This window comes from Cryptomeria japonica, chromosome 9 (assembly GCF_030272615.1).
Source record: "Cryptomeria japonica chromosome 9, Sugi_1.0, whole genome shotgun sequence".
Classification (NCBI taxonomy): Eukaryota; Viridiplantae; Streptophyta; class Pinopsida; order Cupressales; family Cupressaceae; genus Cryptomeria; species Cryptomeria japonica.
This window is the reverse complement of record NC_081413.1, coordinates 291,062,125-291,077,478: the sequence shown is the minus strand read 5'-3', so window position 1 is coordinate 291,077,478 and position 15,354 is coordinate 291,062,125.

The following is a 15,354-nucleotide window of genomic DNA, read 5'->3' as shown; positions in this document are numbered from 1 at the left end:
AATCAAATTGAAAATCAAAGTCAAGTTCTAAATATATTCAAATAATAAATTGAATTAAATCTCATGGAAAGATTAAATTGAAAATCCAAGTCAAAGTTCAAGCACATGTTAAATTAATTAATTCATTCAATTAATTAATTAATTCAATTATTATTACAATCTTTATTTCTATCTTCCACTTTACTTTTCTCCAAAAAGCTTTCAATCAATTAACTATTCCATCTATTTTAATTTATTATTTCAATTAATTGAGTAATTACATCATTTCTTTAATTCTCTCCAATCATTATTTTTTTATCTTCTAGTTAACTTTTTCTAAATAAAGATTTCTTTGTCATCTCCTTAATTATCCTCCAATCACCCTTTTTTCATCCTTTAATCAACTTTTTCTCAATCAGTTAACTCATTTAGTCTATTCAATCTATTATGTTCCACCTCCAAATCATCAGCTCAACTATCAATCAACATGTGAGCTCACCTGAGTTCCACCTCTTGATCAATCTGTTCCACCTTTCAATCAATCCTCTCCAATTATTTATAAATTGAGCATTCAGTCTCCATTTTCAACAATCATGAACTTTAAATCTGTGTCATTTGCAGGTTGCCAATGCGATATCTGAGAGCCACCATACCACAAAGAGGAGAAGAGCAATGTAAGCTATATGCAGTCTTGGAATAGGGGGAATTGATTGATATGTCTTATATTCCTGTTTCTTGGTTAGCATTATTCTATTATTTGTTTGTTTGTTTAAATTCTGATTAGGATAGGGATTCATGATTTCCCTTTCATTCCTATTTGATTTACATTTAATGAATTTCAGCATGCGACAATTAGATTTCCACAATCCATGTTAATATTAAATGATTTGCTTCTAGATTCTATTGTGTATACCAATTTTTATCATCACAATCGAATCCAAAAGCAAATCACTTCATATAGTTCTTTTCTTGAAGGTTGTAAATCTATATCTTTCCCTATTGTAGTTATCTCTAGGTTTGCAAGTCTTCTTTTGTATCTTGCGCCATGAGCAGCTAGCCTTGATCTACAAGTCCAAAGCAGTGTGCTTTCTCTTTTGTAATCATTTTTATATATAATGGATTACCTTGTGAGTTAACACTCACCATGGATTTTCCCAGTTCGGGTTTTCTACGTATAAAATATTGGTGTTCTTGTTTGGATGGTTTATGATGAACTTGCTCAATAATTTTGATGTACATATAAAAAATAATTGGTTAACATAAGTTTCTAGTTTGTAATTTTAATTTATGATGATTCCCCCTCCTTTCAACATCTGGTGTGTGTGTTTAAGAATTGGTATCAAAGCATGGGTCCTCTTGAGTAAGCTTAATCGCTTGAGGTACATCTAGAGTGTTTGAAGAAGAATTGAATGATATGGATACTTTAGATCAAGGTGATTGGGATGATATTTAAGGAGTTTTTAATATGGAATGATACCTGAGATATGTGTTGGCTAATTTGGATGAGTGTAGAGACAAGTATAAGAAGGCAATTGAAAAGATTGCTTTCTTAAGAGGTTTAGTGGACAAAGGAAACAAATCAATTGATAAATATGAAGAAAATCTTAATGAGAAGACCAAAGAATGTCTGAAGTTAGAAGAAGAAGTGACAAATCTGAAGAAAGAACTCAAAGATGCTAAAGATCATATTAGTAATGGCTTGAGTTGGAAAGGTGGAAAACAGAAACGAGAATCTATCTCATTGTTTCAGAATATTGAATATTTTGGTGAATGCTCGAAGATCAATGAAGAGAAAGATAGAGAGATGAGGAATGCTATTGAGGACAAGAATATTTTCATGCCTAATCAGAATTTTCAGAAGTCTATGATGGACTAGAGACTTCCTCCTATTTCTTCCATGTATTTATCTTTCAAAGAAAATTGTTTTTCATGCAATCAAGTAGGGCATAGAGTGAGTGAATGCAAAATTAGATAATTAATTTTTTTTCTTACATCGAATCTACAACAACTTAACTTTGACACAAAATCCACTAAAGTATATGAGCATGAAAACTATAGCACACCATACACAATGAAACACTAGCTTTTACGTGGAAAACCGTGTTAGGGAAAAAACCACAGAGACTGTTATTCTCAATATATGAACACTTGTTAGGGTGACACTAGTTAAGGTAATTATTTACAAAGAAAGGCTCACAGCCAAAAGGGATCACTACCCAAGAGAAATAAAGAGAGACTCATTGCCAAAATGAAGAAGAATAAAAGAGAAAGAATCCACCATTGATGCACTTTTGTAACCACAAAGTCTATAGATACCTTCGGGTCACTACTTTTGGTAGCTAACACATGAAAGTTCACACTACTCAACACTTTTCACCAACTCAAATACCAATCATCAAACAATCAAGAAGATAGATCCTCTTTCATACACCTTCATCACATTTCACTTTCTTTCATACACCTTCATTAGTACTCACACCTCTATTTATATCATCCTCACATATGAAAATCCTCCTAAGGTTGGCTCACTGCCAAATTGAAGAAAAATAAAATAGAGAAAGAATCCACCATTGATGCACTTTTGTAACTACAAAATCTGTATATACCTTTGGCTCACTACTTTTGGTAGCTAACACATGAAAGTTCACACTACTCAACACTTTTCACCAACTCAAATACCAATCATCAAACAATCAATAAGATAGATCCTCTTTCATACACCTTCATCACATTTCACTTTCTTTCACACACCTTCATCCATACTCACACCTCTATTTATATCATCCTCACATATGAAAATCCTCCTAAGGTTGGCTCACTACCAAAATGAAGAAAAATAAAAGAGAAATAATCCACCATTGATGCACTTTTGTAACCACAAACTCTGTATATACCTTCGGCTCACTACTTTTGGTAGCTAACACATGAAAGTTCACACTACTCAACACTTTTCACCAACTCAAATACCAATCATCAAAAAATCAAGAAGATGGATCCTCTTTCATACACCTTCATCGCATTCCACTTTCTTTCGCACACCTTCATCCATACTCACACCTCTATTTATTGTTGGCATTGCACACTCCAATGAGAATTGTAGGTAATTGAAGGTATTGTCATTGATGACAATCTTACAATCCTATGGCACCGGTAAGCACCAACACCGACAGACTCTACACTGGCAGATAGTTTACCGGCAATGACAAAGATGATTATCGGCACCCCAGCTGACAGGATTTTGATTATTGTATTTTGTATTTAATTGTAATATCTTTTTGCAAGATGACAAGGCATATTGCAATAAGACTCATATATAAGTATGAGATCTTGTAGATCATTTAAGATGCAGACATGGTTAGATTATTGCAGAAGTAATATGTGAATATTAAGGCAGATTTTGGAGTAAGGTTTATGGTTATTGTATGAGCTTAAACCAGTACTGAACCTGGCATAGCAGATGCTGAACTAAAGCAGTACATTATATTGGATTTGTATAATCCATTTTGTAAGTCAATGAGACTTCTTTTTGTAGTTAAGAAGTGAGCTTTAGGTAGTTGGTCTTCCTGCATGTGCAGGCCCTTATTGTAAGTAATATCCATTCGTTGGTCAGTGAGTGAATATTGTGGGTCACAAATCCCATCGAGGTTTTTCCCACATCGGGTTTCCTCATTAAAAATCTTGTGTTATGGTGTGCTTTCTATGTTGTGTTTATTGTTCATATTTACTGCATTAATTCTTGTTTACCGACACACTATTTTGGAATGCAATTTATTTAATAATGTCAGAAAATCTATATACCGGCAAGATACTGATTCACCCCCTCTCAGTATCTTTGGGAATCCTAACATTTATATCATCCTCACATATGAAAATCCTCCCAAGATTGGCTAAGCATCTCAACCAAACACAACTCAAATTAGGTTAGCACTAAACATTCCTATGGTGGAAAAGAATGTAAAGTGGACCACAACACATCTTAATTAGGACCAAAATAAATATCAAAAATGTTATACAACTATCCATAATCATCAGAGCAATAATATGAATTGTAAACACCCCAGGTCAACCAAACCTAGAGTAAACAACATCAAACTTTGAACATATGCTTATGAAGCCTAGGAACACATGCCAACTGGATATAATGAAACTAAGGACATTATCAACTTAACTCCAAAACCACAACACCAGAAATCATAACGTAGAAAAATGCAGAGCATGCATTTCATACAGAAACACTATCAAACATACTGGTAAACACAACTTCCTTATCACAACAATCTAGAGCACCAAATCTAGAATATAACATCTCTAAACATTTCTTAACAACATAGCCAAACTACATGAATAGATGCACAACATAGAAGATATGTGAAGTAAATCTCTCAACACAATTGCATAGAAAACACAACATCACTTATACCAACCAGTCACTAATGACAATCAAAGCATGTTGAGATCAATAAAAACACATAAATAGCTCATTTTGATCAACCTTCCAACATATGTTATTGTTAATGTATGTCAATTTTCCACCTTTAGCATTAGATATAACATTAAAATCTACATCTTTGCGTTATCCATTTCAACTCAATCAAAAGGTGTGGAAACCAATCAACATTTAAGCATTTTCCTAATATCATTAAGATTGAATATATTTAGCTCATTTCTCCTTTTAATGTAATCTTTGGAAACAAGTTTAGTTCCTAGTTTGCATGCATAAAATTGTGAACACCTATTTTCAAACTTTACATTTTGGTGAACTCGACGTAGTGCTTGCATTAATTATAATTTTCATTATCAGATATGAATTTTATGCATTTAATTAATTCATGTTTTGTAATCATTTCTTAAATACATCATTTACGCACCTAAATTGCATAAATTTAGAGGTCTAATTAAAAAAAAAAAACCTAATTTTTTTTATAAAACTATCTTCTAGGTTGCATAGTTTATGCTTGATGTGCTTAGATATGATTGTTATTGCACATTATTTCTAGATTTAGAAGTGTTTATTGGTCACATCTATCATTTATTTAGTTGGTTAATCAATCATTCTATTGGGAAATTGCACTTCTTAGTCATGTACTTTACTTACATTTTCAATAACATATGAGGCATTGTGAGTACAAACCCAATCCATTAGCTTTGTCCTCTTTGTGTATAAGTTTCACTACCCTTTCACCTACATCCATTATCCCGATGAGAAGAAGTTATAGACTTATGGTTTCACAAATTTTAAACACTAAGGGCTATGAGCCTGGGTTGAATAACCTATTCCATGGGAACTTGGGTGAATGCTCTATCCCTACACAAGACATACTTAACAATATGGATAAGCATTCCCATCACACTTCTCAAGTTTAGGATGGCTCCTTAACTTGAGTAACTATTTATCAATTGGGGAATCTTGATCATGAGTTAGATAAGCTTCAACAATCCTCTTGATTGATAGCTTGAGGATAATGATTCATAGTGATGAAATTGGTGTGGCAGTGTTGCATAACATTTCACATACTGTTGACTCTAATGTTACATGGCAATAAAAAGTTATACCAAATCTCTTCATATTTCTATTCCTACATCTCAAGTTGAGCATTCCATTCCCATTCCTACACCATTGCCTAATGTGCCTACATATGCATCTGGCATCATGGATACCTCTACATAATATCTCAATACTACATGTTTTCACAAATGATTGCACCTTGATGCTAAGTTGGGAGCTCAGTAATCTTGTGAAACATGGAAACACCTTTGAGCCTGTGGGTTGCTCATAAAGATCGTGCTTTCATAGTAGTTAGACCTAATACTTTGGTAGATCATTGTACCACTGCTTCTATATGACAAATTGTTATATAATCATCCTTTAACAAGAACTAATTTATAAATAATCATAGCTATATTCAATCCTTGTATCTTTCCCATACAACCTACAAGGGAATTTTTTTGAGAACTTCTACAACAATTAAAGGGGACATCATAAAACATTAAACCATTTCAACATGGATTTCACACAACCCTTTACCATTAAAATTATCACCATATTTATCAATGAGCTCCTTGAACAAGTGTAAGATAAAATACACACGTGTGCTATGCATGAAATATGCTCATAGAATGGCTTTGAATGCTCTTAATGCATGGGTTCTACCTATTGCAACTTTATCAACACTCCCTTATGCATGTAACATGTAAAGCTCCTCCTTCTATGTGGTTGTAATGTGATGTTCTTTAGTATTACCCTTATTTGTAGCTACCACCACAACTTCATCTGTTGCTTACAAGACTAAACCAAAAAATCCTAGCCGTGTAACCTAGAAAAATACTTAAGAAACCCGCAAGACTATCTAGGTTACCAAAAACTAAAATCCTACAGAAAATCCTAGATTGCCAATGAAACAAATACAAGAAATAAAATACAATAAGAAAACTTTCCTTTGTTGTCCCATTGTGTCCTATCACCTTTTGATCTTGATTTCTTGATATGTTGCTCTCAGACTGTACTCTTTATGATTTTCAAGATGACAATAGATGAATGGACAATGGTTTTTAACTACTAGATTAAAGCTAGATATGATATGTAGACAATATTATGCAACTATATGAAAACTAAGCTAAGCCAAAGGTGCACTGTGAAAATACTTTGATTGCAGTAAAATGACTTGATTGCAATATTATGATTAGGTTCAAATTACATGAAAGATGCACCTTTTATAGACTTTGTATGAGGAAAATACTATATGGAAAGGATCAATGGTTGAGAGTAAATCTTGAGAGATTTATGGATATGAGTGATTGGTTATAATGTGAGAGATAAAGGAGGAAGATATTCCTCATACACATGCATGATGGAGGAAAAGGTGGAAGAGGAGTCCGAGTGGCATCTCACTAAGATTGACCACAGATAGAAACCTCAGGAATATAGGATAGTTGCAGATAATCTAAGAAATTCAAGACAATTGGAGTTTTACTAGTATGAGCTGGACACAACCTCCTCCAAAGATGTAGGAGTAGTGGAGAGAATATAGGGAATAAGAGGACAAGTGAATTTTTCCTCCTATTGACTAGGAATAGAAGTTGAACATAAATGTAGCTATTAAATAAATAAATAAAAATTAAAATATTTAGCCACATAAATGAATTGGCAAGATAAGATGATGTGGAAAACATGATTAAATAATTTTTAATTATTTAATGAAGAAGACTTTAGAAGAATAATGAGGATAATTAATTAAATAATGAATATTTAATTAATAAATTGAAATAGAAGAATAGAACTTAATGAATTAAATAAATAAACTTTTCAATTCATTTATTTAATAGAAGAATAATCATTAAATAAATAATAAATATTTATTTAATTAGTCATAGCCATTTTTAGGTGTATATGTTGGTTAACAGAGTTTTGTTCCTCTAAAATGTACAGAAAATGGCTCCTAGCCCTGGACTAGGGAACAAACCATTAATCAACAGTTGTAGAAGTTGCATTTTATTCTACAACCTCCCTCTAAATTTTAGAGGCACAACTCCCTCTTATGATGTAAGTTTTGGGGTTTTTCAAGGTATTCTTTTGACTAGAAAGAAGGAAAGGCAAAATACAAAGTAAAAGAAAGACTAAAAGATCAACTATGCATAATCTCCACAACAAAGTATAAAGATCAATTATTACAACTTCATATTCAAATCATCCACCAGCATTAATACATAGATTTCTACTAATAAATGACTTTCACACAAAGAAACAACAACAGTAACATGCAATATATCTAACAAAAATTCACAATAATGTAGAAAATAATCCTTCCACATAGCACAAAGTCTGGATCAAGAAGTGATTCCACAACATCCAATGAATCATTCAGATATAATCATTGATGATAGCATCATTCATAAATCAGAATCCTAACTAAAATAGCACAAAGTCCTTTTCAAACAGAATTTCGTTCATCTATTCTAAAAATTGTAAGAACATTGTCTACTCTAAATTATTCCTTCAAATCTCAAAATCGGAACCCCTAACTATGGTTTCATCCAACATTAAATAGTTCCACTTAAACTAATCAAACATAACGACTTCTTGAAGACAGTCATTTCAAGAAATTCATAAACATAACCATGAAATAAACGGTCCTCCGGGACCAATAGTTCAAGAGCCAAGATAGGAAAATGTAACAACTAACTAAACTAAGAACTAAATTGCCATGTCCCCATCTATTTCTTCATCTTCCAGCTCCATGTCATCCTCCATTGCTTCTTTTCCTACCATCATTGTACCTATCACATTTCCATGTTTTTATTTTTCTATCTATGGATTCACCCTTTTTTTGTACGCTTTGAAGTTAGAAAGAATCGTCGATATCTTTTTTGTTGTTGGTACAATTGTAGCCTCAACCCTGATCCTCCACTTAACAATTTTCTGATTTGCTTCGACAATTTTTCGAGGATAGTCTTGAATTTCTTCTTTTATGGGACTTAGAGCTCTCAATACATCTTTCAAATGCTGAATTGATTTGAATTCAACATTGGTTGTTGAAATGGTATCTTCTACCTTTCGACAAAAATCCCTCCTCACTACTTCGCTTGCTAGCAACTCCTTGATGCTATGATGAATCAATAATGATCCAGTCAACTACTGAGAGGGGGGATGAATTAGTAGATAGAAAACAAGCTAAACTTCACCAAACTCAAACCCAAATCATAAATCAATCATTGAACTAACCGGTTTAAATACTGTACCATAAACTGCAACTCCACTGTCAAGTTTACCAGTTGACTAGAATACCAGTATAACAATGTAACAGATTAGAAACTCATATAATATTTAACCAAAACAACAAACCACCTTACTAACATTAGTAATAGCACCATTTAAATAGATTAACCAAATCAAAACATAACCACAAAATTATTAACCACTTGACACAATGATTTTTGATGTGGAAACCTAAATGGGAAAAACCACGGTGGGATGAATACCCACAAGTATTCTGAACTCTTTTGAAGTTCGCTTGTTAGGAGGCAAACCTTGTTAGAAGCTTTACAAAAATGTCATGTTAGGAATAGATCCGGTTAAGGACCACTCGATTAAGGGATTGACTACAATACCCTATTAGGAGTAACCTCGATAGAGGATTTCAAATCCAAGCTAATGGGTCATCTGGTTAGAGGATTTAGAAAACACCAAGCCTGTTAAAGCTTACCCGGTTAAGGGATTTAACCATTGTAATTGTTAGAGAACAACACAATGTTTTTTGATATAGTAATAGCACTACTCTACTTGATCAAATCCTTTTCATGCTCCTATCTGCCTTCACACATTCTGCAGATACTCCTTTTGGTTTGGCAATAAATCACACTGGCATACTTAACCAAAATTGCCAACACTATTACAAAACAACTCATCAACCTTATAAGAAAAACAATAGGTTGGTAACACATCACAAAACCTAAGATCTCATAGAAATTACAAACAAATCGGTTCAAACATGACCATTAGAATACATAGTAATCATTTGCACATTGTCCTAGACAACCTCGACTGCTCCTTGATCACCGCAGATTGGATCTTGTAACTCATCACGCTGTTTCAACTTCATGCAATGTACTCACTCATTCCCAAGATAAAATAGTTATCTCCATGCCAAAACCACTTTGAAACTCATCACGTGCATCATGCATATGTGGCATAATCATCTCCAATCACCATTCGATCATAGATCAACACAATCGATTCACCAAGCTCCATCAGTTAGGGTTCGGCCTATCAACAAGTTAGGGTTACCGATTGATCTCACCGTTTCAATAGTAATATCGGGTTCCTTCACTTCTCAACTACCGGTTGCATTACTGCATCACTACTAGTTGCAATACAACTCCATTACTGGTTACAATTGACATCAATGACAACACTTATACTTCATTAATGCAATCTACATGCAATGCCAACAATATCCCCCTTTGGCATTGATGGCAATACAAATATCAATACCCTTTGATTGTGATGATTGAGATTAATGCACATACACAAGTATAGGAATCTTGGTTTACATTTTTCAATGTACTCTCCTAAGACTCCATGTCTTCAGCTGGTAACTAGATACAGTTCTTCTCCCCCTTTGACAATAATGCCAAAGCGAATACCAATATCAGCTGGTAAACCACTCCAAGCTTCATTGATTTGCAACTAGCTGCTCCCCCTATAGAGTAGCTCCACTCTACACCAATCCTACTTCAAGATCTTCAATAAGCTTTAGGACTAATGTCTTCCACATTTCTTAATTGACCTCATGTAGGGGCACAACCACTAGCTGACCTCTAAGATACTCAAAAGTAGCCTTAGGCAAAGGTTTAGTAAAGATATCCACTAGTTGTTCCTTAGTAGATACATGCTCCAGTAACACATCTTTACTTTGCACTTTCTCTCTCAAGAGCTCTATATGCTTGGTTCTAGCATGCAACACCAGGTTCTTTGAAATGTTTATTGCACTAGTGTTATCACAGAATATCCTTACCGGTTCTGAGATTTTGAACTTAAAACCTTCCAGAATGTGTTTCATCCTTGTTGCCTGGGTACAATTAATATATGTTGCAACATATTCATCTTCATCATTTGACTGTGATATATACCTTTTCTTCTTCCTGCTCCAAGATACTAGCCTTCCTCCAAGAAAGAATGCACCTCCGGTTGCACTCTTCCTATCATCAAAATTTTCTGCCCAGTCTACAACTGTATAGGCTTTCAAATCAAAGTTACATGCATATGGATACCATAATCCATAATCAATAGTACCTTTTAGATATCTCAATATCCTTTTAGTTGCTATCATGTGTGTCTCCTTCGGGCTCTTCTAAAATCTGGCAAGTAGTCCAACTACATGAGCAATATCCGCTCTGTTGTGAAAAATATAATGTAGTTTCCCTATCATAGACTTGTACTCCTTTTCATCCATTGATACAGAATCATCCTCCTTAGACATTTTACAGCCTGTAACCATTGGTGTTCCAACTGGTTAATAGTCTCCCATTCCAAATGTCTTCAATATCTCTTTCACGTATTTGGACTGTGTGATGAAAAAACCATTCTTCATCTGTTGAATTTGCAAACCTATAAAGAATTTTATCTCTCCTACTAGAGACATCTCAAATTCACTTTTCATCTCATTTGCAAAGTCATCACACATGTCATCATTGCCTCCAAAAATGGTATCATCCACAAATACCTCACTAATCAGTATCTTATCTCCTTCAGTCTTGAGATATATATTGTTGTCTTTACTAGTTCTCTGAAAACCTATCTTCACCAAGTGTGAATGTAGTCTTTCATACCATGCCCTTGGTGCTTGCTTTAGTCCATATAGTGCCTTGTGTAGTTTGCACACCATGTCTTTTGCATCATTCAAATCATAACCATCTAGATGTATGATGTACACTTGCTCTTCTAGTATTCCATTTAGAAATGTTGACTTCACATCCATCTGATATACTTTGAATCCTCTGTATGCTACAAATGCAAGTAGAGTCCTAACACCTTCCAATCTTGCAACTGATGCAAATGTCTTGCTATAGTCTTCTCCTTCTTCTTGTGCATAACATTTACATACTAGTCTAGCTTTGTTTCTGACCACTACTCCATCTTCATTCAGTTTATTTATGAATACCCATTTAGTACCTATTACATTTTTGTTCACCGGTTTGGGTAATAGGGTCCATGTATTGTTCTTCTCAATTAGGTCAAGCTCTTCTTCCATAGCCTTGATCTAGTGATCATCTCCAAAAGCTTCCTTTGTTGTTCTAGGCTCAATAGTGGAGATCATACAAGAATTCTCTCTTATTCTCCTGGTTAACACACCAACATCTTTATCTCCAATAATTTGATCAGGATTATGATTGAGTCTAACATACCTTAGTATAATATGATCATGATCTTCAGGTTCTTCTTCCTCACTATCTTCATCTTCTACACAATCTACCTATTCCGGTTGAACTGGTGCTGCAATATTCATTTCACCAACTTCTGGCTTCACCGGTTTTGGTTCCAAAATCAAAATGTAAGGTTCATCTTCCTTCTTCTCCTCACTGGTTTCTCTTGAATCTTCAGGACACTCATCCACTCAGACATTAGCACTTTCAATGATCTTTTTTATCCGGTTGTTGTATTTTAGGCTTTTCTCTTGGCGGAGTAATCAAGAAATATGCCTTCATCACTCTTAGCATCAAACTTACCAACATAGTCACCTCTCTTCATAAAACATTTGCTACCAAAGATCTTAAAGTAAGTGACATTAGGTGATCTACCATACCAGTATTCATAAGGAGTTTTATTCTTACCTCTTTTAACCAATATATGATTCATTATGTAGACAACTATGCTGGCAGCTTCTCTCCAGAAAGTCTTAGCAACACCTCCTTGTATTAGCATAGTAGTAGAAGCTTCAACAACTAACCAGTTGTTCCTCTCTACAATAACATTTTGCTATGGTTTCCTAGGTGCAGAAAGTTTCCTCTTAATTCCATTGTCTTCACAACATCTAGTGAATTCCTCTAAAGTAAATTCACCACCTTGATCAGTTCTTAAGCACTTTATCTTCTTTCCACTTTCCTTTTCAACTAAGGCTCTGAATGCCTTTAACTTGCTGAAGGCTTTTTTTTTGTCCTTCAAGAATGTGACCCACATCATTCTTGAGAAATAATCAATGAAGAGCATAAAATACCGTTCACCTTGAATACTCCTAGTCCTTATTGGTCCATAGAGGTCTGTATGAACCAAATCTAGCAAATGTTCTGTTGAGAAATATTTGCTCTTAAAAGTTGAGGATGTCATCTTCCCTAATTGACATTCCTTATATAGAGCAGTCACCGATTTGTCCAATTGAGGCAAATGTCTTACCAATTTGGATTTACTCAGTTTTACAATGTTATCAAATTTTACATGACAAAATCTCCGATGCCAAAGCCAACTATCTTCTACTTTAGCAATTAAACAACTATTGACTTTAGAATTTAGGTGAAACAAGTTACCTTTTATCTGCTTGTCAGTTGCAATCAGTTCACCTTTGCTCCCATAGATTTTGCACATTCCATTCTTGAATTCTAGTGGATAACCTCTATCATTGAGTTGAGCAACACTCAAAAGATTGTGTTTCAATCCTTCAACCCAGTAGACATCATTTGCACTACTCTTTCCATTAAGAGAAATGATTCCCTTTCCTTTTACCATGCAGGGTGAGTCATTTACAAATCTCACAACACCTCCATCAAATTCCTTCAAAGTAAGAAACTTACTCTGGTCACTAGTCATGTGGTGTGAACAACCACTGTCTATAATCCAATCATTAGAACTATCCATGTGAGAGACTAATGCATTCTAATTTGATGTCTCTTCTTTAATGGCAAAAAAGACAATGTCCTCATTTGAATCTTCCTCAAATTCCTCATCCTCCATCAACTGCAATGAGACAATCTCTTTTACCTTTTGTTTTCTACTTCTTATACTTCTCACATTTCTGCTCATTATCTCCATTTGGACAGTTATCTTCATTATGTCCAATCTGGTTACATGCAAAACACTTCAAAGGAATTTACCTCTCTACTTACCGGTACCTTTGGGTAATCGCTTGGCCAACAATGCTTCAAGCTCAATCAGTTTGTCTTCATCATCAACTTCTCTGCTGGATCTGGACTCATGACTGTGACTAACTTCTCTACTTTTCCTTATCGGTGGGTTAGAAACTGAAGCTCTAAATGCAGATTCTAATTTCTGAACACTTCCATCATAACCATTTAATTCAAATGCAGTGAGTTTACTAATGATGAAGTCAAGAGTTACCTTTGTTTTATCAATAGACTTGAGTTCCTGAATGGCTTCAACTCAGATAGTGTAGACTAGTAGAAGGGTTCTCAAAACCTTGCTAACCACTATGGTATCCTCCACTATACCACCAACACTTTTGGTCTCACCGACTATCTCCTTGATCCTTTGACCATACTATTGAATATTCTCACCTTCAGCCATCCACATGTCCTCAAATTTACTTCTTAGACCCTCTTCTTTGGAAATCTTAACATGCTCATCACCGCTATAGATATCCTCAAGTTTCTTCCATACTTGATAAGTAGTCTCCAATCCTTGGACATCAACATACTCTGAATCAGACAAGGAACTGATAATGGCCTCCAATGCTTGATTATTCTCCCGTTGCTCCTTCTTTTGATCATCTGACAAAATCCCACTAGCCAAGCTATATTTAGTAACAACATGTTCCCAATATTAACTTCCTAAGCTCTTGATATAGATCTTCATCCTTTCACTCAATTTTCCGTAGTTTTCCCTATTGAACTTCAGACCTTCTTTCTTCATCATGTTCTTTTAGATCTTTACCTCAAGTTGTTAGGCTTAAACACAAGAGGACCTAAAATTCTCTGATACCAATTAATGATATGATGAATCAATAATGATCCGGTCAACTACTAAGAGGGGGGGTGAATCAGTCAATAGAAAAAAAACTAAACTTTCACCAAACTCAAACCCAACTCATAAATCAATCACTAAACTAACTGGTTTAAACATTGTACCATAAACTACATCTACACTATCAAGTTTACTGGTTGACTAGAATACTAGTATAATAGTGTAACAAATGTGAAACTCATATACTATTTAACCAAAATATCAAATCACTTTACTAACATTAGTAATAGCACATTTCAGATCACTTTCAATCATCTAAACATGTCTAAGTGGATTTACCAGTTAAATAGATTAACCAAATCAAAACATAACCACAAAATCATTCACCACTTGACATAATGATTTTTGACGTGGAAACCCAAATGGGAAAAACCACGGTAGGGATGAATACCCACAAGTATTCTGAACTCTTCTGAAGTTTGCCCTATTAGGAGCCAAGCCTTGTTAGAAGCTTTACAAAAATGTCATGTTAGGAACAGATTCGGTTAAGGACCACCCGATTAAGGGATTGATTATAATACCTCGTTAAAGGAAATACCCTATTAGGAGTAACCTCAATAGAGGATTTCAAATGAAAGCTAATGGATCACCTAGTTAGAGGATTTAGAAAACACCAAGCCTGTTAAAGCTTACCCGGTTAAGGGATTTAACTGTTGTAATTGTTAGAGAACAAGAGGGTCTTTGTTGATCTAGTAATAGCACTACTCTGCTTGATCAGATCCTTTTCATGCTCCTATCTTCCTTCACACATTCTATAGATACTCCTTCTGCTTTGACAATCAATCATAGTGACACACTTAACCAAAATTGTCAACACTATTAAAAAATAACTCATCGACCTTATAAGAAAAGAAATAGGTCGGTAACACATCACAAAACCTAAGATCTCATAAAGATTACAAACATTA